Source organism: Lithobates pipiens, unplaced genomic scaffold (genome assembly GCF_037356315.1).
Source record: "Lithobates pipiens isolate NorthernLeopardFrog02 unplaced genomic scaffold, aLitPip1_a1.2 Scaffold_1, whole genome shotgun sequence".
Classification (NCBI taxonomy): domain Eukaryota; kingdom Metazoa; phylum Chordata; class Amphibia; order Anura; family Ranidae; genus Lithobates; species Lithobates pipiens.
In genome coordinates, this window is record NW_027507685.1 from 70,666,564 (window position 1) to 70,689,927 (window position 23,364).

Sequence of the window (23,364 nt, forward strand, 5' to 3'; positions counted from 1 at the left end):
GTACTGAGCAGTTAGCTTGATACATTGTGAATACAGGTTGTTGTATTCACCATTCAGAGGATGCTTTGTATCCTCTGAATGAATGCAACACGTTCTCTGATTGGGTAAATTGAAGAGTGTGATGTCACCGGCCCACCTCTCCACCTCATCCAATCAGAGAAGGATTTGCATTCATTTAGAAAATGCAAAGCATTCTCTGAATGGTTCTTGTGTTGTGTGGCCACCCTCCTGTATCCACAATGCAGGAGGATCAACCCCTCGACGTAGGACCTGGACACAAGCAGAGATTGTTGGAGTGGCAGTGTCTACTTCAGCAGTATCCAGCTTCCAGTGGCATCGGCCAAGTATGTTATATACATAGCTACATTGGTCCAAGCTGGAACAAGGCAACTATGTACAACATGCTGCTGCTTGGAATGATGCAGGTGTTGCATTACCATAGACATTTCTGAGAATGCAAAACCTGTAGACAATGGCCCCCACACTGTTCTATGTGTGCCTCCAATGAATCCAGCCTTTGGGTCCTTTCACATGGGGCGGATCAGTGGTGATCTGCCCCGTGGATATCCGCTTGCTCAGCGGGGATCGCTCCGTTGATCCCCGCTGAGCAGGAAGATGACAGGTCCGTCTCTGCACACTTCGCAGGGACGGACCTGTCAGAGCGCTGCTCTCCCCTATGGGAGATGGGATGACGACGGACCGCAGTGTCCGTCGTCACCCGATCCGATGACGGATGGAAAAATAGCTTTTTCCTCCGTCACACTTTTTTGGATCGGAGCGGGTCGGATGTCAGCAGACATGTCACTGCTGACATCTGACGCTCCATAGAGCTCTATGGAGCATCCGTTCAGGTCCACAGGAAAAACTGGCAGGCGGGCCTGAACGGAATGGTAGTGTGAAAGGGGCCTTTGCTCTCTTGCAGAATTAGAGGCTATGATCTTCTGGGTGTGTGAGATGCCATAATTTCTCCTCAGCTGGGGCTCGGCATACAGTTTGAGTGGGGGGCTACAGCGGGCAGAGGAAAGACACAGATGCTGAAGAAGCAATGCTGATAACTCAGAGCAAAGAAAGAAAAATCAAAAGCTGCTTTTGGTGGGTATTACAATTTTATTTTCTAAAGCCGTATTTCATAAATGTGTTTGAAAACAATGACTGGACCTCTTTAAAGGAAGTCAATCATGCTATAATCATGGAGGTTACCATTGCTGAACACTTCAGAAAATGCTAATTGATTGGTTGTCATGCTGCCGCACGAGGCTGATTTACTAAAGGAATTGAAAATGTTCACTCAATAAATCGTGTGAAGAATCACTTCAATTATCCAACAATGTGAAAAGCAAACTCCTATTTATGCATTTCATCTGCACATGATTGGATAATTGAAGTGAATATTCACAATTTATTGTGTAAACAGTCTCAAACCCTTCAGTAAATCAGCTCAATTGACTTCAATCCTTGCTGAGTCACTGATCCAGAATAGTAGAAAAGGAATCTTGACACCTTTCTTGCACTTATTTACTGTGTCCTTGTTCTAGGACATAGGCTTAGACAAAAAAAAAAAAAACACAACAAAATTCCACATCCACCCATGTGAGGTGGATGGAGAAATACTCTCCGCTGTGCCATTGTAATCTGACAGCAGGGACTGTTCCACTGTCACAATACACTGATTAGTGGCTGCAAGCTTCCAATCAAAAGTTTTCCAACAGTCTGGTTCAACTGTCGAGCAGAAATGGCCTTAGATGGATTAAAATTTGTCTAGACTCTACTGAACCAGACAAATTTTGATCCATCTACGGAAGCTTTGGACTCAAGATTATTGGAAATAAGACACAATCAGGTAAAACACAGGTCACAGTGGCAGCCCATGTACTTATCCCATGGCAGGGTCCCTTAAAGTGTAAGGGTCAGTTCACACCAGGTCCACTGGGACACCACTGGGCAGCCTTGCCTGGTGCTGTCCCAATGTAGGACAAGGCAATTTCAGGGTTTACAATAAGCTCAGTTCACACCACTGCCATGGAGAGATGAACACTGTAAAAGGTATGTCATGCAGTACTTTTGAGAACAGCGTGGCGCAATGCAATACACTGCGCTTCTGCAAATAAAACTGAATGAAGGAACACTTTTCGACATTTCATTAAAATTAAAAAAGTAAGGTTGCCGTGTGATGAACGCGTTTCCAACGCATCAGCGACTGCATTTCAACTACACTTACTAGCAAATTTTTCTATCATATACCGAGGTAACAAAAGCATTCTGTTATAGCTGTTTGGGTTAGAAAAAAAAAAAAAAAAAAAAAAAGACCAAAAAAAAAAAAAATACTATTTATCTTGCCAAAAAAAATGTAGTGAACTGATAACTTCTTGGGCTCTCTTCCAGTGCTGTTATCAATAATATTGTTCCCAGAGGCCTACAGAACCACACTTCTCTATGTTATGGAGAATAGGAAGTGGGAGCAGTTCTGTAATCTTACCATATTTTTATTTCTGTCCTGATATAGAAGGATGAGTGAGTCCATCCTAGGCCTGGAAGTGTGTTACTTGGCAAATTCCCAGTTGAATTTAAATTAAAATATGCTTGAAAAAAACAAAACAAAAAAAAACAGTGCAGCCATCTAAGGACTGGTAAGCTGCAGTATATTACTTTTTTGTGGAATGGATACACTTTTAGGTTATAATGTCTCCCATATGGCCAGCATATATAAAGGGCCAAGCACAACACCTTATCTCAACTTAATGTAGGATGACAGAAACCCCATTTCTCATGTCATAGTTTACAGGCTCATACTATGTTTTGATGCTGTAGGTGTAAAATAAAGTAAAACAAACAGGCTGCCCTTGATCTTTATTAATGCATCGTTATGATACCACATTTTCAAAAAATAAAAAAATACTATGTGTGTGCATGTATGCATGTATGTATATATATATATATATATATATATATATATATATATATATATATATACACACACACACACATATACAAACACACACACGCCTTATGATCACATTCCTATTAGTAGTTTTGGCAACAATCCCCATTTTTTTATAGCCAGGCTACACCGGTGAGGTGCAATCCTAACGGTAATGCACAGGCATTCCATTTCATGTCATATTGACCTGCAATACAGCAAATACCAAGAGACATAAATAAGAAGCACGTAACAGATGAGGGAACTGCAGCTACCAGACCGACATCGCTATTTTCTCAATACACCATGGTTGTTAAAGCTATAATACAGATACAATAATACCTTAAAATTAGCACACAAGAGATGAAAGCGGGAAATCCGCAGAAAACAACTGCAGAGTGGATGAGATCCCAGGATACGACGGCAGAGAAAACACTCAGCAGAAAATGCTAAATGTGACCTTTTTCCAGATTTAAATATCCTTAGATAAATATCTGCTACATGAAAGACTCCCAAAATGTAGCTTGCTCTGCAATATGATTCACCCTTTCAAGGAGATCTGTTCCCAGCTAATAAATGCGCTGTCCACCCAAGACTGATATGGCAGATGCTGGAAAACTACAGTACATCAGAGCTAAGTCACCTAGAGACCTCTTAGGAGTTTCAGGGGCTCCATTGGTGAGATCAATAATATGGGTTTCAGGGGCTAAACTGGTACATATACACTGTAAAAAATGATTCACTACTAATGAAGTGTGGGCCACGTGTGGCTGGTACGTTTGGAAAACGAATACCTTCATTCAGCCTGTACAGTCTAGTAAGTGCTAAACATCTGGTGCTAAGACCTACATTTTCGGGTGGAGTACACAAATGATAACTGGTCTCTTGCTCTGCACCTCCTCCATTTAGAAAACATCTTGCTTTCCTTTCACAGCGTTCTGTGAATGGAGGAGGTAAAGGTGAACATTTCAATCTCTCCTCCTCCAATGACAGAATGCCTTACTATGTAAAAAGAGGAGGTGCAGAGTGAGTTATCCATTATTATGTGTGTACTTGTGTTCATCTTTAAAGGCAAAGTTGTTTTCATAAATCCACCTGCAAAGTACTGCAATCAGGATCGTGGGGTGGTGTGCGCAATGCCAGGCTCTTGCAGACTCTTCCTCCAGGTCTGTGCCTGTACCAAGGTTTGGACTTTCAGTTAGAAACCTGGGAGACAGTGTCAATGGATTAAGAGTGCCAAGATCACCATACTTATGTTCCAATGAGAACTACAAGTCCATCTGCCGTGGAACATTTTCACCATGGCAATATGTAACATGGTGCAAATTATGGAGTTAGCCTCCAAAGTCTAACTCCTGCTAAAAAGAGTGAAGGGTCAGGAAGTAATGGAGAATCTCTCCAGTGGGGACAGATGCAGCAACACCACCACATTTTGGTAAATTGGAGAAAGGTTAGAACTGTTTAGGTTTTTATTGTGGTGTGTGCCTTTCTTTCTTGGTGACCCAGGTTCCCCTCATTTATTGTCCTTGTTTAGCAGGGGTGTCACTGAGACACATTGAGGTGAAACTTCCCCAATGAACTCACAATAAAAACCTGGAGGAACTTCAACCACTTTCCTACTCTCTTCAAAACTAGAAAAAAAATCTGGCTGTAGTTTCTTTAAGGCTGAAATGCTGTCCTTTAAATCCCATTGTTTCATCCTCCCTCTGGCATCCATGTTAGATGAACAATTCAGCCATTATTGCCAACATGCTGCACCTTCAATCCATTTACTTCCACCATATGTGGTTTGGATGGCATCAACAACTGATCTAGCATCCAAAATTATAACCAATATGATTCCTAGGCCTTGAACATACTAGAGGAGCAGACTTCCTTAGCTTCTATGTTCCAAATTTTCACATACAGTCATTGACACATGATTCACAACCACATTCAAATAAACAAGGAACACAACATTGCAATTCCTGTTTATTTTTACTTTCTCCCAAAAGTCATCCAGGGGAAAGCCTTTGCAGGTACTGCATGTCTTCTAAGGGACTGGTTCTAGGAAAAACTAACCAATAAATACTTTATATTCATGTTCGATCATATTGGTCTAGGAGGGACTTTACCTTATAATGTCACCATCATTAATACACTCTTGAACTAGAGGGACTGAGTCGTCATTAAATTACTGTCATTATTACACTCTACGTCAATGAAAATAAATCCTGTTGAGTCCCATTGAGTAGAGATTAATAGGAGTTCAGTGTATGGGTGACACACATTATCTTCTTCTAATATCCAATACTGATGTGAAACAGACTTATATTGCAAACCAGAAGAATATAGAACAGTTGGGAAAGAAATGGCTACAAGACGGGTTTGTACAATAACCAATCATACCACTTATTAGTACACTTTGTGATCTCACTGCCTCATTATTGGCTATATTACACTTTGATCCTAAGAGGGGCAAACCCATGGTCACATGACTGTTATTATTACACTCTGGTCCTAGGAAGGATTGACCCATTATAATGTCACTGTCCTTAGTACACTCTAGTCCCAGGAGGAATTGATTAATATACTTTGATGCTAGGACTGATGGATTAACATGCTATTATTACACTTTGGGCCAAAGACAGTCTACCCCTTTAAAATGTTGTTGTCCACGCCATACTAAGGACTAAAAAAAAACCACCAGGATAGATTGTAGAATTCCTTGAAAACACAAGCTTGTTTGCCCATTAGGTACATCTCACTCACCTGTATAACACAGTCCTCTGAACACGGATCCCTTCGAGCAGCTCTGCACCGGTGCCTAGTGGAAGGAAGAAGACCATTTTAGTCTAAGAATAGAGTATTGATCATAATATTGAACTATTAAAGGGTCAAGTATGTAGAATAACCGCAGTCTGTACACATAGCGGTAAATACATGATTTCATGTATTTGCACAGAGAAATCAATAATGAATTTTCTCTCCTATACAAGGATATCTGAAAGTACATGATGAGACCTCTATGCTAAAACATGCATATCCGATAGCTTAGCATTAGGCTTCAGGGTGTTTTCTCCTCATCCTAATACAGACAAGGCAGCATTGTACACACAGAGGGGAAAAGTGCTGTATGGTCTGCTATACCATTGGTCTTCAAAGTCGCTTGAGAGCTCTATGTCACCATTTCTCACTTATGTAATGATTACTTGTACAGTCCTGTAATCCCTTGTGTATACCTCAATGTTCTCTTCCTATTAGAAAATCTTAATACAAATGATTAACCCAGGTTCACACTGATGTGATTTGGCATGTGATTTGACATCAGGTCGCATGCCAAATCGGCGGCTAATGCTCGCAATTGCATCGTCCGAAGCGGTGAAACGTCTACTTTGCGCCGCTGCACCGATTCCCAAAAGTAGTTTTTGTACTACTTTTGGCGACTTCAGGGTGCGATTTAAATAGACATCTTGCAGGAACCCACACAGGTGTCTCTGAAATAGCCCCCGAAGTTGGACTGACATGTGGGTATGAAATTGTGCGAGTTCACATGAACTCACACGATTTCAATCCCACTGTCAGTGTGAACCTAGGCTAAAAATAAAAAAGGCACAAGTTTTCCATGCCAAGATTAACTGAGCTTGACCATACTATGACTGCAAAATATTGTATGTCCGCTTTAAAAAGCCATAAAATAATCCAACACCAGCATTGTTCCTTGGGTGGCCCTGTCACCACCCTCCTACCTAGTTTAATCCAATAATGTTATGATTTTAAATTTTCATAGTACATTTTATCCCTGATGAAGGGGATAATGTACGGTACCCGAGACACGTTGGCTTTAGCATTAACCATATATTTGGAATAAAACCTAATTTCGGACTCTAAACCTTGGTGCGATGCTTCATTTTTAACACTCAAACATCATTTCTACAGTCCAAGGCCACTGTTCCAGTTTCTTGGTTCATGAGAGCAGCCCGATCATCACCTTTATACCCCATTGGGATACTACCAGTAATACAATAATTAGTATCCAAGTATATCTACCAAAGGTTCCAGGGCCAACAATTTGCATGTGCCTCCACTGTGGGGACACTTATAAATTAGTGTTAGGTCCACAGGTACCAAGGTGCCTTAACGAGGCTCTGTGGCTTACGCATGCATTTGCAAATGTGTGCAGACTAAACCCCTGCTTTTAACGCATACTGTTAGACAGGTTATTTGGTTGTCTGTGGACTGGTGGGTAAGTTAAGCTTGGTTTTTTCCTCGGTTTATCCTTGGGTTTGTTTGTACCAACAATTTACTTCTTCAAGTCAATCTCCTGCCTGACATCTTTTGACCAATGGAAACACCACAGCAACATTTGTTCCATTTATGATCATCTAATGAAATCAACAAATAAACCTAAAGTTCCAGAGCAAAAGTGGGGTTGCAACATGCATGACCCTAGGTGCTCAGGGGCAGCCAATCAGTGCTCTTGTTTCACCTCAGTTGCAGTGAAAAAGTGAAGTACAGTAAAACCCTGTTTTGAGAGTGTTTTGCAAGACAAGCAAATTTTTAAATAAATTTTGACTTGATATACAAGCAACGTCTTGATATAAAAGTAGTGTCAGGTCACAACTGAGTATAAATGAGAAGAGAGGCCCCTCTAAGTGTAGCAATATGGTTACATTTATTGAAGGTACAACATTTAGCAACTCACATGGTTGATGATTAAAAAAGGCCCATCTAAGTATGCAGGCATCCGGGGTAAAGCTGTCCACATAGACTGTCCTCCTCACCACCATCGTCATCCCTTCTACGCTGCGCTCCACAAGCAGTTCAAGCCTCGCTTTCAGATCGTTCTACTGCAGGGTCACGATTGCAGACTGACAGCGGCAATAGCCAGCGGTGTGGGGGATGGTCTGTGTTGACAGCTTTAACCCAGATGCCTGCATACTTAGATGCGCCTGTTTTAATCATCAACCATGTGAGTTGCTAAATGTTGTACCTTCATTAAATGTAACCATATTGCTACACTTAGAGGGGCCTCTCTTCTCTTTTATACACTGTAGCTCCTGCTGGATTTTGCTTCTAATCACCTTATCACATTGCTATAATCTTTTTATATGGACTAAAAACTGAAGGACTTATGAATAAATGGTTGTGGAATGAATCATTTGGATTTCCATTTCTTATGGGGAAACTTGCTTTGATATAAAAGTGCTTCTGGAACGAATTACACTAACAATCCAAAGTTTTACCGTATAAGAAGAAAAAGCAAAGATAGCAGCTTGGAGCAGCAGAACCGAAATCAATTTTGGACTTTTGAGACACTTTAATGTCACCTCTTTTACAGGAAGGGTTGAGGTAATTGACAAATTGTTTTGATTGCTCTGCCTAACACGCACTGCTGTTTCTTCATAACAAATCTTCACATTGCACATGTTCTACTACGTGTAAGCGAACGGTCTGTTTCTACAGCAATTTAAGGATTTATCAACAATAGTCACTTGAAAGGTGCAACCATATTATAATAAAGGTCATATGCAAAATCTTTGAAAAAAAATATTAAAAACATAATTCATGCTTTTGACAGCAAGCTGGTATTGTATGATTTAAACTGTATGGTAAAAAGTATGTAAACCCAACATTTCATATTCCTGATATGTGCCTGCTGTACCATGTATTGTATAAAAACATATCCTGTTCTCTTTGTATTGCTTACTTTGTGTGAAATCCCTGGTGTTCCTGCCAGTCCCTCTGCTTTCCTATTTAAAACTAACCACACTAAGTAGGAGAACACACTGTGGTCAGTTCTAGCTGAGCTGGGAACTCACCCTGCTATCCTCTAATGATCAGACTTATCCTGGCATGCACCCTCTACACAGCTTTTAACTGGAAAGTTTAATGTACTACTGTTTCTCCTCCCCCAGCTCTTGAGAACAGAGTAAATGTGATTACAGTACATACAAAAAAAAAAGGGGGGGTGGGGGAGGTATTTATTATGGGTTTTTATAAATATACACAAATGTTTTGCCTTTCATTTCCATTTTAAACTGAATGGGTTGTTTTGCAAGGTGATCGTTTACAAGCCAATGTATTTGTGGATAGTTGAAGAAAAAGAAGATTGGTCCCACACCATGGAAGGAAGAACATCTGTAGAATAGTTACTTTATCATCAAAGTGCCAAAGGACGTAGACAGGACGTTACGGGAACATTGGTAGACCGGTTTCACACGGATAACTCGTACTTGTTGTGAACAAGCACGAGTTATTCCTGTGAAACCTGTCTACCAATGTTCCTGTAACGTCCTGTCTACGTCCTTTGGCACTTTGATGATAAAGTATCTATTCTACAGACGTTCTTCCTTCCATGGTGTGGGACCAATCTTCTATTTCTTCAATTACTATTGACGGTGGTGAGCCGGGGGCCAGCACCCACAAGGAAATCTTTATCCACAGTGTTGAACTCTTTCTGGTATTTGTGGATAGGGTGGGGAAGGATTTTACCTTCCGTCAGGTTTTTACTGCTATCCAGGACTTTATTAGAGAGATTTTCCTTCCTTCCTGTGCTGCTGACAGCTATTTAAGGCTGGATTCACACCTAGGCATTTTTAGTGCTTTTTGCATTTTTCAGATTTGCACTACAGAACGTGTTCCATAGGAAACCATGGTAAATGGATTGTAGTGCAAATCTGCAAAAAGCACTAAAACTGCATAGGTGTGAATCCAGCCTAAATCTGCAACAGGGACACTGACAGAAATACAAATCTGGGTTCTAGACTTTACCTACTTTTATGAAAGAAAAGCATTTTTTATTTCTACTTTGTTGACATTGAAGAGTCCCTTGCTTCCTCTTTTCTAAAAAAGGACAAGATGGCCCAAACAACCGGTTTCCTTCATGGATGTGCCCGCATTCAGTACACTACTGTATAAACTGTACTTAGCATCAGGTACATACAGTATACTGCACTGTGTTCCGGCAGCGGGATGGGGGCTTCCTGTCCTGTTACCAGAACAAAATTAAAGTAGGTATGAGCGCTGCTCGGCCATTTTTAGGAAGCCTTGTAATTTGATCAATTAAGGCCTCTTTCACACGGCCGATCCATTTTCAGGGGGACCTGAACGGATGCTCCATAGAGGTCTATGGAGCGTTGGATGTCAGCGGTGACATGTCCGCTGACATCCGGCCCGCTCCGATCCGAAAAAATGTGACGGAGGAAAAAACTATTTTTCCATCTGTCATTGGATCGGGTGACAACGGACTCTGCCGGCTGTCGTCACCTGATCTCCAATGGGGGAGAGCGGCGCTCTGACTGGTCCATCCCTGCACAGTGCGCAGAGATGGACGTGTCATCTTCCTGCTCAGCGGAGATCGCTCCAGCGATTCCCGCTGAGCAAGCGGATATCCACGGGGCAGATCAGCACTGATCCGCCCCGTGTGAAAGAGGCCTAAAACTATACTTCCTCTGATTGGCTGGGGTGGAGGTTGGAACCTAATCTGCCCACCTTTCCACCTCAGCTAATCAGATTAAGTCTTGTACTCAGACATAAAATACAAGGCTTCCTATAAATTGTGCTCAAACCAACTCAATTTTACTCCAGGAGTGGGACAGGAAGTCCTTTTCCCACTGCTGGAACATAGCAGTGTATACTGTATTTAGCCAGTACTACATACAGTTTATACAGCGCCGACAGCAAGTGCATCTGTTAGTAAAGGAAATTGTGTGGGCCAGCTTGGTTCAAACAAACTATTTGGAGTCATAGTAAACCTGAAGTCAGGCTTTAAACTGGTTTCTACTGAGCTTGACGTTGGGTATTATTGTATATTGAACCATCATGGGTATAGCACTGGTTCACATTTTAGTAATTGATATTCTAGCATCTTGCAATTTTGGTTAGTTAATTTTCCATTCAAGTCAATTAAGGCTCCAATCACACTTGTGCAACTTATCGTGCAACTTTGGACATCTAAGTTGCATGACAAGTCGTTACCCATGTTTTCCAATGATACCCGTTCATATATGCGCGACTTAAAGTGGTTGTAAACCCTTACAGACCACTCTGACCTACAGGTAAGCCTAGATTAAGGCTTACCTGTAGGTCCAAGAAATATCTCCTAAACATACATGGTTTAGGAGATATTTGCAAAAAGACAAGCACCACTGTCTATGGCGCATTGCGCCATAGACAGTGGCGCGCAGGAGCACTGTGCAGTTAGCGGCGGCTCCCATACACATGAGCGAGAGTGACGTCATCACGGCTCCGGCCAATCACAGTGCCAGAGCCCCGATACCCAGAAAGAAGATAGACGCTCCGTGGAAGAGGGGACAGCAGTGACATCGCAGGCTCCTGTGTCAGGTAAGTGACACGTAATGGGCTACTATGCGATGCCACATAATGGGCTACTGTGCGATGCATAGTAGCCCATTATGCTTTACCTTTGCAGGGAAACAAAGAGGAGGTAAACCCATCAGGGTTTACTTCCTCTTTAAAGTTGCAGCAACTTCAAAGTAGTTCATGCACTACTTTGCTCCAACCTTCATGCAACTTGAGGGCATAGACTTCAATGTTAGCCCTCAAAAGTTGCACGAAAGTTGTACCTGAATGTTATACAATACAACTTGTGTGCAACAGTTTTCCATTATCACTGGTCAAAACCAAAGTTGTACCCATCCAAAGTTGCGTCAAAGTTGCATCAAATATGCACCAAAGTTGCACCCCAAAGTCTGCACATCTTTGAGGTCGTACAGGTTTGAATGGAGCCTCATGGGGGGCCTTCACAGATGAAAACCTGCACGCATTAACACACAATACAACACACACCTTTTGTCTGAATATTAAGTCATACACACTTCAATTCACAACACTGTTAGTGGAAAGCTGTTGAGTTGCTTTCGGCCGGCCTTATCACATACCTTAATGGTTGAATTAAGTGTTTTTTGAAATAAAAGTGAAATATGGTATTTTGCCTTAACGGCCCTCTTTTTGTTTCATAAAGCTTTTTGTAATCTAAGGGTACCTATGTAACTGCAGCCCTGCAGGAAAAAAAAAAAAAAGTCTTATCTGATCACACAGAAACTAAACACATTTTAATAGGATCACAGCTTAACTGGCCTGGGTCACGCAGAACGGCAGGATAAAAAAGAAATGCTGTTAACAGAGACAAATTATAGGGCAAGAGAAAATCTGCACATTTTCTTTCATTAAACCGCATTAAAAATCTACCGTACGTCTCCACCCCAATTATATTGTATTAAAAAGATAAGAATTGCACAGGCATGGCTAACAGGTTTTGCCGGCATCTGGTGATTGTGCTGCGTGGCGAGAAACACAAAATCCTTTAAAAGAGAGAGACTCTCACAAGGCAATCCATGTGCAGATGAAAGCAGGACGAGGCCTTTTTTTGTGAATTTTGAGGACTGTGCTACGAATTTTAACAATACAACAATCTCCTTTTACAGTAAAGGTATGAGACATTTAATAAAGTGGCACTAAAGCTAAATTTAAAGACAATGTTTTTGAATGTTTTGGAATTAGAACCTCGGTCAGGCTTTTATTGCCAGCTGTGCCCCTACTGGGGAGATTCACCCTCTCTATTTGTACTGCTGACCATAGTCACCCAGCAAACAGGCAATAACAGGAAATCTTCTAAAGCCCTATACACACTATCAGATTTTCTGCAGATCTTTTCCTTCAGATTTACCAAAACCATATAATATGAGGTCAAACCTTAGGAGTTTCAATTTGTAAGCAATCAGGCAGGCCCTTCTACTACATGGTTTTGGTAAATCTGAAGGAAAAAATCAGCAGAAAATCTGGTAGTGTATATGGGGCTTTATTGTGACAACCATTCCCGTTACATCTGCCTAAAGCCCGGTACACTAGCCAACTTTCGGTGCGTCTACTGCTGTCTGTTCAAAAGAAGCCAGCCTAATGACTGGCTTCTGTCAAACACTCACACACAATCAGAATTTTGGCCAGCAAAAGACCGATGAGAGCTTTTCCTCGAAAAATGCGACTGTGTGTATGCTCCATCAGAACTTAGCTGGCCGAATTCCCGCCAGCAAAAATTTGAGAGCATGTTCTCAATTTTAACTTTCAATCGGAAATTCCAACATGCAAAAACTCACGCATGCTCAGATTCAACTACAAGATGGAAGCTATTGGCTACTGGGTATTGAACTTCCTTTTTCTAGTCCCGTCGTACGTGTTGTACGTCACTGCGTTCTTGACAGTCGGAATTTGGTGTGACTGTGTGTATGCAAGACAGCTTGAGCGAAATCCCTTCGGATTTCCGTCTGGAAAACCATCATAGTTTTTTCCAACCGAAATTCCGATTGTGTGTACGTGGCATTACTGTAAAACCAGCATTCAATGGCTGCAAGTACTGATCAGTGTATTCTGGCAAGGGAGAGTCTCCCCTGTCAGAATACAATAGTGCAGCAGGAAAGAAATGGCCCGGACATTAGAATAAGGGGAGGGCCGACATGACGAGGGTGGGGGCGGTGAGGCTCGGCTGGGCAAAATAGGAAGTGTGGAGGAGGCGGGCCCTCGAGCGGGGGGATGACGAGGAAAGGGGGCGGAGTCGGCGCGCAGAGTTTCAGTGCGCGCCGAGGGAATAGGAAGCAGGAGGAGAGTTTTTTCCCACCCTCCCTCCCTACTTGTGTTTTTAGTGGTCACGGTGTGGTGGTATGCGGTGTGTGTTTTTTTCCATGTTTCAGGGTGGCGGTTTGCTTCAGTTTTTGTTATTTGGGTAGGTTAGGGGGAATTTGTTGTCGTAGCAGCGTTAGGTCTATGGGGTCTTTGAAGGTGGTGCTGGAAAAAATAATGGAGGTTAAAGGGGGTTGGGCACAGATGGAGGTATGGGTGTCCTTTTTTCTCCCTTAAAAGGTTAATAATGGAATGGAGGAGGTTGTATCTGGAAGGAAGTTGCTGGTTTGTCCCTGAGCTTGCGTAATTACACGGCGGGGGGCCTGTTTATGGTTTACCGATACAACTGGTGGGTTAAAATTCTAATTTACCTTCAAAGACCTCTAGATCAAAAAATGGGTTAATGCTGGATGTATATATATTTGGTTTATAATGTTTTTTGTTGAAAATGTATTTATATGCATTTAAGTTATGTTTCAGAGTATTTTTGTATTTTTCATGTTTGTAATAAAGAAAATATGGGCTGCTATGGCCATTCGACTCCAAAGAGGACAGTGTGTCGTCTGGTCATTTGTTAGATAAGTAATTTAGAGTATAAGTGGTTATAGAAGAGCCTCACAAATGAGCACATCCCCTAGTCAAGAAATGGCCCGGACATTAGAATAAGGGGAGGGCCGACATGACGAGGGTGGGGGCGGTGAGGCTCGGCTGGGCAAAATAGGAAGTGTGGAGGAGGCGGGCCCTCGAGCGGGGGGATGACGAGGAAAGGGGGCGGAGTCGGCGCGCAGAGTTTCAGTGCGCGCCGAGGGAATAGGAAGCAGGAGGAGAGTTTTTTCCCACCCTCCCTCCCTACTTGTGTTTTTAGTGGTCACGGTGTGGTGGTATGCGGTGTGTGTTTTTTTCCATGTTTCAGGGTGGCGGTTTGCTTCAGTTTTTGTTATTTGGGTAGGTTAGGGGGAATTTGTTGTCGTAGCAGCGTTAGGTCTATGGGGTCTTTGAAGGTGGTGCTGGAAAAAATAATGGAGGTTAAAGGGGGTTGGGCACAGATGGAGGTATGGGTGTCCTTTTTTCTCCCTTAAAAGGTTAATAATGGAATGGAGGAGGTTGTATCTGGAAGGAAGTTGCTGGTTTGTCCCTGAGCTTGCGTAATTACACGGCGGGGGGCCTGTTTATGGTTTACCGATACAACTGGTGGGTTAAAATTCTAATTTACCTTCAAAGACCTCTAGATCAAAAAATGGGTTAATGCTGGATGTATATATATTTGGTTTATAATGTTTTTTGTTGAAAATGTATTTATATGCATTTAAGTTATGTTTCAGAGTATTTTTGTATTTTTCATGTTTGTAATAAAGAAAATATGGGCTGCTATGGCCATTCGACTCCAAAGAGGACAGTGTGTCGTCTGGTCATTTGTTAGATAAGTAATTTAGAGTATAAGTGGTTATAGAAGAGCCTCACAAATGAGCACATCCCCTAGTCAAGATCCTGCATCACATTGTTGTGTTGATACAGGGTTCTATCTTTTTTTTCATTCAATCCCCTGGCTGAAGGAAAAAACAAAACAAAAAACAATGTGTATACCCAGCTTACAGGAGAATTCTCTCTTACTTTGAAGAGATTTCCTCCCAATTGCTGTTGCATCCCTACGACAAGAAAATCTCCCCAATGAGATAAGAGCAGCAAAAACGAAAAAAAAAAAAAATACACATGACTGAAATTTGACCATTCTCTACCAAAAATAAATAAAAGTTGCCCATAGGAACATTCTAAAACACTGCTTTTCAACCAAGTTCTGTGGAGCACAGGGGACCCCTGGCTGGGTCAAAGCATCTCCATAACTGCACCTCTTCTTGGATATTCCCGGTCTGCAGTGGTCAGGACCTACCAATAGTGGCTCAAGGAGAGAAAACCAGTGAGACGGGGTCATGGGCAGCCAAGGCTTATTGATGCATGTGGGAAATGAAAGCTGACCCATGTAGTCCAATCCAATAGAAGAGCTACTGTGGCTCAGTATGCTGGAAATATTAAAGTGGAACTGCAGACTAGATCTATCTAAGTTTCAAACAGCTTCCGCCTCCTCCTAACTCCTATTCTGACTACCACTGTAGAAAGAAGATGCTTATACTTACCTATTCTCAGGGTGCTCCTATCCAGTCATATGATCGGCTCCCAGCGGTCAGCTTCAGGGAAAAGAAGGGACAACAGATGCCCCCTAGTAAGCCTAATGGTAACATCACCACCAGGTCATTTCATCCATTATCACCACTCTCTACTCTCCCCGGAAGCCAGCCTCTGGGGAGATCACGTGATAGGACCTGAGCACCTTCAGAATAGGTAAGTATAAACATCTTCCTTCTAAAGGGTAGTTATAATAGGTGTTAGGAGGGTGAGAGCTGTTTTAAGGTTAATTAGATCTTGACTTGAAATCCACTCTAATACTAGTTCCGAAAGAAAGGCGTCAGAACACACAGTGCATCACAGTTGGTTGCATTTCTGCACACATGAAAATGCACTGCATTTTCCAATGCGTGGGGTGCCATTAACCACTTGCTTACTGGGCACTTAAACCCCCCTCAGTCCCAGACCAATTTTCAGCTTTCAGCGCTGATGCACTTTGAATGACAATTGCGCGGTCATACAACACTGTACCCAAATGAAATTTTTATCATTTTTTTCCCACAAATAGAGCTTTCTTTTGGTGGTATTTAGTTACAGCTCGGAGTTTTATTTTTTGCTAAACAAACAAAAAAAGATGCAAAAAAAAAAAAATCATGTTTTAATAGTTTGTTATAAAATTTTGCAAACGGGTCATTTTTCTCCTTCATTGAAGTGCGCTGATTAGGCGGCACTGATGGCTGCATTGGTGGGCACTGATGGGCTGCATTGGTGGGCACTGATAGGCTGCATTGGTGGGCACTGATAGGCTGCACTGGTGGGCACTGATAGGCATAGTTAAGGCGGCACTAATAGGCACAGATAAGGTGGCACCGATGGGCACAGATAAGGCGGCACTGATGGGCAAAGATGGGCACAGATAAGATGTTATGGATGGGTGGCACGGATAAGTGGCACGGATGGGCACTGATAGGTACCACTGATAGATGGGACTGATGGGCACTGATAGGTGGCACTGATAGGTGGCTCTGATAGGTGGCACTGCTGGGCACTGATGGGCGGCACTGCTGGGCCCTGATGGGCGGCACTGCTGGGCACTGATGGGCGGCACTGGGGTGCAGCACCTTTGAGGCACATTGTGGGCACTGTGGGTGGCACTGTTGGTGGCACTGCTGGGTGGCACTGTGGGTGGCACTGTGGGTGCCACTGTGGGCACTATGGGCACTGTAGGTGGCACTGATGTGGGGGAACTTACTTTTATTCAGGATGGCACTGCGGTGGGCAGGTGGGCACTGGCAGGGGGCAGGTGGTCAGCTGTATTGCTGGCCGTGATCGGGACTGATGTCCCGATCACGGCCGCCGGTGATCGGCTTTTTTTTTCTCTCCTCGCGCTGTCAGCGCGAGGAGGAATAATAGCCGATTACCGGCTCCGTTCTATCACATGATCAGCTGTCATTGGCTGACAGCTGATAACGTGATAAGGGGTCGGGATCGACCCCTTGCACGGATCGGTGATCAGGCGAGTCTCACGGACTCGCCGATCACAGAGCGCGCCGCGCGCGCCCCTCAGGGCGCGCGCAGGCCGCTCGTACCCGGGACGACGTCAATAGACGTAGTCCCGGAAAAGTAGATCCGCGCTAATGCCGTCATTTGGCAATAGCGCGGATCCCAAGTGGTTAAGAATTAATGCCATCCCCAGGAAAAAGCCAAACAGCAGCGTGCACCTCCAATAGTGTAAACCTAGTCCAACTCAGTCCTGGCACACAGAGGATTTGGGGAAACTATTATAAACTATTATAAATAAAGGTTTAGGCACATAAACTAGCCCTATTTATAAATTCAATTACAATGTTCTAAGTAAAGTGGTATTACCCTTCCTGCCTGGCCTATAGCAAAATGATGGTGGTGGTTTCATAATCCTCACCAGACGTCATATGACGTCTTTCAGGATAACCCCTAGCGCACGGCCGCGGGGGCTGTTTACCACGGTCACATTAGTACACAGAATCGCAGGCATGCACGGCGGCGATCGGGGATGGTGCATGTCCCTCAGCCACAGTGCTTCCCCGATTAGGGTAAGAAGCCAATGAAATTGGTCGTTTACCACATGACCGGCTGTGTCCAATCACAGATGGTCACAAAGGTAAACACAGGAGAGCGGTTACTATCTGATACCTGCTCTCTCCTCACACACCGATTGAGAGATGATCAGTGAGTGAGATCAGTGTATTGTCTGTACTGTATTACTGTGCACAACACGCCCCCCCCCCCCCCCCCAATAAAGAGAACCTGTCAGGAGTTCTGTCAGTCCATCTGGATCTGTCACATCCCATCTGTCACACAGTACCGCCATCGGTACTGCCACCAGTACCATCACTGGTACCGGCACACAGGCCTGCCACTAGTACCGCCACACAGGCTCACCACTAGTACCACCACACAGGCCCGCCACTAACACCGCCACACAGGCCCACCACTAATACCGCCACACAGGCCCACCACTAATACCGTCATCGGTATATTCACACAGGCCCGCCACTAGTACCTCTCCATCGGTACTGCCACACAGGCCTGCCACTAATACTGCCATCGGTATATCCACACAGGCCAACCACTAGTACTGCCACACAGGCCCACCACCAGTACTGTGACACAGGCTTACCAATAAGTACCGCCATCATGTCTCAAAGGATTTACACACCTGAGGAGGCATATGCCATCCTTACCATGTCGGATGTTGAGAGCAGTGGGGTGCTCCCATCATCCGATTCTGGTTTGGAATACGAGCCAGTAGAGGGTAGTGGATCAGAGCCAGAGGAGGAAATTGTCCCTCCTAAAAGAATAAGGAGATCAGGACCAATTTATTGCTGCCAACCCTAATTCATCCTACGTCCGCATGTTCCAGTGGTGACGTCTTACACTGGATGAATTTAAATAGTTTTTTGGCCTTACGCTCAATATGGGGCTAACATAGAAGAACTCCATGATCATACGTTTCCCACATTTTAATGATAATTCACAGTGCCCTCCCCGAGATCACCCCAACCATGACACATTATACAAAATAAGTCCCCTAATAAATTCATTTTCGCAGCAATTTGCTGGACCAAACATTTGTGTTGACGAATCCCTTATACATTTTCATGGCCAACTGCACTTCAAGCAGTATATCCCAAATAAGAGAGCCAGGTACGGGTTGAAATTGAATAAATTGTGTGATATACCTTCTGGATTTATGAAGGCAAAGACTCTCAGCTCCAGCCCAATGAGTGCCCCACATATATTGGAACCAGTGTTAATTTCATCTACTAAAACATTTTAGTCGACTAAAATACAACTAAAACAATTGAGATGACAAAAATACGACTAAAACTAAAATGGCATTTTAGTCAAAAGACAAAGACTAAAACTAAATAGAAATTTGACATCAAAATTAACACTGGTCTGTAGTGCATGTTCATACCTCAATACCATTAGGCTACTTTCACACAGAGGTGCTTCACAGGTGCTAGAGCTCTAAAAATAGCACCTGTAAAGAGCCTCTTCTGTGTCCCAGGGCTTTCACACTGGAACTGTGCGCTTGCAGTACGGTCAAAAAAGTCCTGCAAGCCGCATATTTGCAGCGCTATAGGAGTGGTGTATTCACCGCTCCTAAAGCACCCCTTCCCATTGAAAACAATGGGCAGCGCTGCTAAACCACCAGCATACTGCCGCTGCAATTTTTAACCCTTTTTTGGCTGCTAGCGGCCAAATAGCGCTGCTAAATTTTCGGTAAAGTGATGCAAAAAATAGCGCCGCTTTACCGCCGATGCCTGCCTGCCCCAGTGTGAAAGTAGCCTAAATAATAACATATTAGATTTTTCACTCCAGCAGTATATAATGAGTTTGGAAAGTGTAAAGAAATGCTTAAATAATGCATTACTATTTAAATAAACCCATTCGATTTTAGATGACTAAAATGAGTTTTAGTCGACTAAAATGATTTTAGTCGAATAAAATGTACTGGAGATTTAGTCGTACACACGAGCGAAATGTCTGACAGAAAAAGTCCAACGGGAGCTTTTCATCATATATTCCGATTGTGTGTATGCCTCATCTGACTTTTTTTTTTACAAAAACTCTGACGGACCTAGAAATAGAACATGTTTTAAATATTTCCTACGCAACCAATTCCCATTGAGAAAACTGTCTGTATGCTGTTCTGACAAGCCAAAAACTATGCATGCTCTGAAGCAAGTACGAGACAGAAGCTATTGGCTACTGGCTTTTCAACTTTCTTTTTCTAGTCCCGTCATACGTGCTGTACGTCACCGTGTTCTTAAGGATCAGACTTTGGTGTGATCGTGTGTACGCACGACAGTTTCAGTGGAACTCCGTCGGAAAAACCTTCGGAGTTTATTCCGATGGGAAAACCAGTCGTGTTTACGCGGTATAAGACTAAAACTAAATTTAAATTTGCTGCCAAAATTAACACTGGTGGGAAAATTGTCTGTGAGCTGGCATACCTCCTGTTCAAAAAAGGATACTATGTATAGGTGGACATTATACCAGCCTGCCACGTTTTTCGCCACCTTTACCGTAAACAAACCCTAGCCTGCGGTACCTTAAAAAAAACTTAAAGGGCTTCCAACAAAATCTATTGACTAAAAAATTACAAAACGGGCAATCATTTTTCATTCATGAGAAATGAGGAAGTATTGGCCACGAAGTGGAGGGACAAGATAGATGTCCACATCCTCTCTACCATCCACAATGACACCTTGGTGGAGATCCAGAAAATACGAAGGCCCCATTGTAAAGCCTGAATGTGTCCATGACTACAATCTGTACATGGGGGGGGGGGGGAGTGGATTTAAATGATCACATGCTACAACCATATTTGTCAACCTGAAAGTCCCATTATTGGTATAAGAAAGTTGTACTTCATCTGTTTCATATGGGCTTGTTTAATTTGTTTGTCTGCTACCAAAAGTCAACTGAAAACCAACAAATCACCTACTTCAAGTATAATGAAGACATCGTCACTGCCCTGATTTACCAATAAAGACCCACCCCAGGAAGCATTCGCTCCGATAGTGTGAGTCAACTTCATGAGCAACATTTTCCCTACAACATTCCCCCTACAGAATCCGGAAGAAGACGCCAAAAGAGATTTTGTGTATACAGCAGAGCAGGAGATAGAAGAGATACCAGCTATTATTGTCCCCAATATTCCTCCCAACCTGGCCTGTGCATCGGAGATTGCATCAGAAGTTACCACACATCCATTAGATATTAATTCCGCTTATTTTTAACAGACTGTCTTGTCCCCATTTCAAATACCTGTGTGGATCATTTGCCTCTTGTTTCTACCTTCCATGTTAACTGACCATGGCCTGTTTACAATGCCTCTGTGCACTGACCTCGGCCTGTTAATCGACCATGTTTTTGCCTGCCACTTGGACTGATCTTTTGCCCTTTTACTTTAGTACACAGGGGTCTCACATATGTGAGGGGCTTCAAAATAGTGTTCTGAGTAGAGAAAACCTGTTTTTGGTTTTCTGTGTTCCCAGAACAGGGTCTTGTTGCCTGAAGGCTTCAAAGAGATTTGGGTGGAAGAATCCTCTACCCCTGTCCCTTTGTCTCTAAGCTTGAGGGTCCTTCCTGCTGCCTTGACCAATACTTTATGAACCATGTTTCTTTCTCCTGCCTGGACCAATACTTTGGCTGTGCTGACCATATCGCTGCCTGTAATGACCCAGGACTTTAAGGACCATGTTTCTTCCTCCTGCCTGGACCAATACTTTGGCTGTGCTGACCATATCATTGCCTGCTGCCTCTACTGACTATGGACAGTATTTCTGCCTGCTACCTGGACCAATGCTTTGGCTGTGCTGACAGTATCTCTGCCTGCTGCCTGGACGATTGCTTTTGCTGTCACTTACCACATCCCTGCCTGCTGCCTGGACCGATGCTCTCTTCTGTGGACCACTGCACTACTAAAACCCCAGGTAATCTTTTGTTATTTGGTATGCACATGCTATGTGTTAGAAATATGAAGGGCCTTCAAAAATGTGATCGGTAGTCAGAAAATTATATGTGTAATTTATACTCCTAGAATGCCTGGTGGTGCTATTTGGCTGTGTAAAAGTCACAAACATGTGGTATTGCTATACTCAGGAGGAGTAGCAGAATGTATTATGGGATGTCATTTTTTCTATGTACATGCTGTGTGTTGGAAATATTTTATAAATGGACAACTTTGTGTAAATAAAACAAACAAAAAAATAAAATGCGTTTATTTTTTTCCCCATATTTTCCAAAAACTTCTGGAAAAAATCATCCATTCAAAAGACACATTATGCCTCAGATTGTACATTGGGGTGCTTACTTTCCAAAATGTGGTCATTTTGTGGGCATATCTATTGTCCTGGTGCACCAGGGCCTTCAAAAATGTAATAGGTGGTTGAGAAAAGAGATGTGTAATTTATGCTTCTAGAACGCCTGAAGGTGATACTTCAATGTTGGGCCTCTGTATGTGGCCAGACTATGTAAAAGTCTCACACAAGTGGTATCGCCATACTCAAGAGGAGTAGCAGAATGTATTTTGGGGTGTAGTTGCATATATGCATATGCTGTGTGTGAGCAATAACCTCTTTTTACAAGAAATGTGGGAGGGAAAAACTCACCATACCTCTTACTAAATACCCTGGACTGTCTACTTTCCAAAAAGGGGTCATTTGGGGGGTATTCGTACTTTGCCAACTTGTTAGGGTCTCAAGAAATTAGGCTGTCAATTTGATCAATTTCAGTAATTGGCAACATAACTTGTAGACCCTATAACTTTCACACAGACTAAATAATATCCACTAACTTGGGTTATTTTTACCAAAGGTATGTAGCAGCATACATTTTGGCCCAAATTTATGAAGAAAAATGACTTATTTGCAAAATTTTAAAAAAGACAACAATTTTCGCTCTTTTTTCGGTTACCGGTATATTGCAAAAAATAAAATTTATATTTATAAGAAAGAAAAATGTTAAAAAAAATTGTTTGGATATAGTATAGCATGACTGAGTAATTGTCATTCAAAGCGTGAAAGCACTGAAAGCTGAAAATTGGTCTGGGCAGAAAGGTGCATAAGTTTCTGGTATTGAAGTGGTTAATGAGTAGAAAGATTCTTTAGCTTTTCATCTTTGCCTACATTCCCATGGCACTCATGATCACTGCCCCAGGTTTCCCATTTCAAGGTAGCTCCTCTCTCTTGCAGCATTCTATAGAACCACCTTTGCATAAAGGGAGCAGTGTTTTCCTACACTGTGTGCATCAACAGAAACTCACAGCCCCTTCTTTCTGCAAGCTAACAGACTGCCAGGCAGGAGACTGAACTTTCCATTGCTGTCCAACTCTTTCCTATGAAGACCAGATGTTTAGGGAAACAGCACTAAGCCAGCAGCATTGAAAGTTGTGAATTGCAAGTGCTGTGGTAAGAATTGTAACACATAGTTTACTGAGGAATGTTTGTTTTATTATACTCAGTAGGTCAAGCTAAAAAAAGCACTGAGGTTGAATACTTCTTTAATACATCACAACTTTACCATGTGCCAGGAGTTTAGTTTTAAGGCAACCTATCAATCCACATTTAGTAAATGTACATTTATTCTTCACCCTCTCTCTGTAGCAGATTAAATTTGATTAAACACCAAGCATATTTTGCTCATAATAAATAAGA

At 42.7% G+C, this 23,364-nt stretch overlaps 1 protein-coding gene across 2 annotated transcripts in view; it reads right to left on the reverse strand.

Moving 5' to 3' along the window:
* Positions 1-23,364, reverse strand: part of LOC143932790 (leucine-rich repeat and fibronectin type III domain-containing protein 1-like protein) — an 897,047-nt gene that overhangs the window by 349,683 nt on the left and 524,000 nt on the right. For both annotated transcript variants that reach the window (XM_077455856.1, XM_077455875.1), the window contains exon 4: positions 5,669-5,723. The gene's annotated coding sequence lies outside the window, so the exon portion shown is untranslated. The remainder of the gene's footprint in view (positions 1-5,668; positions 5,724-23,364) is intronic.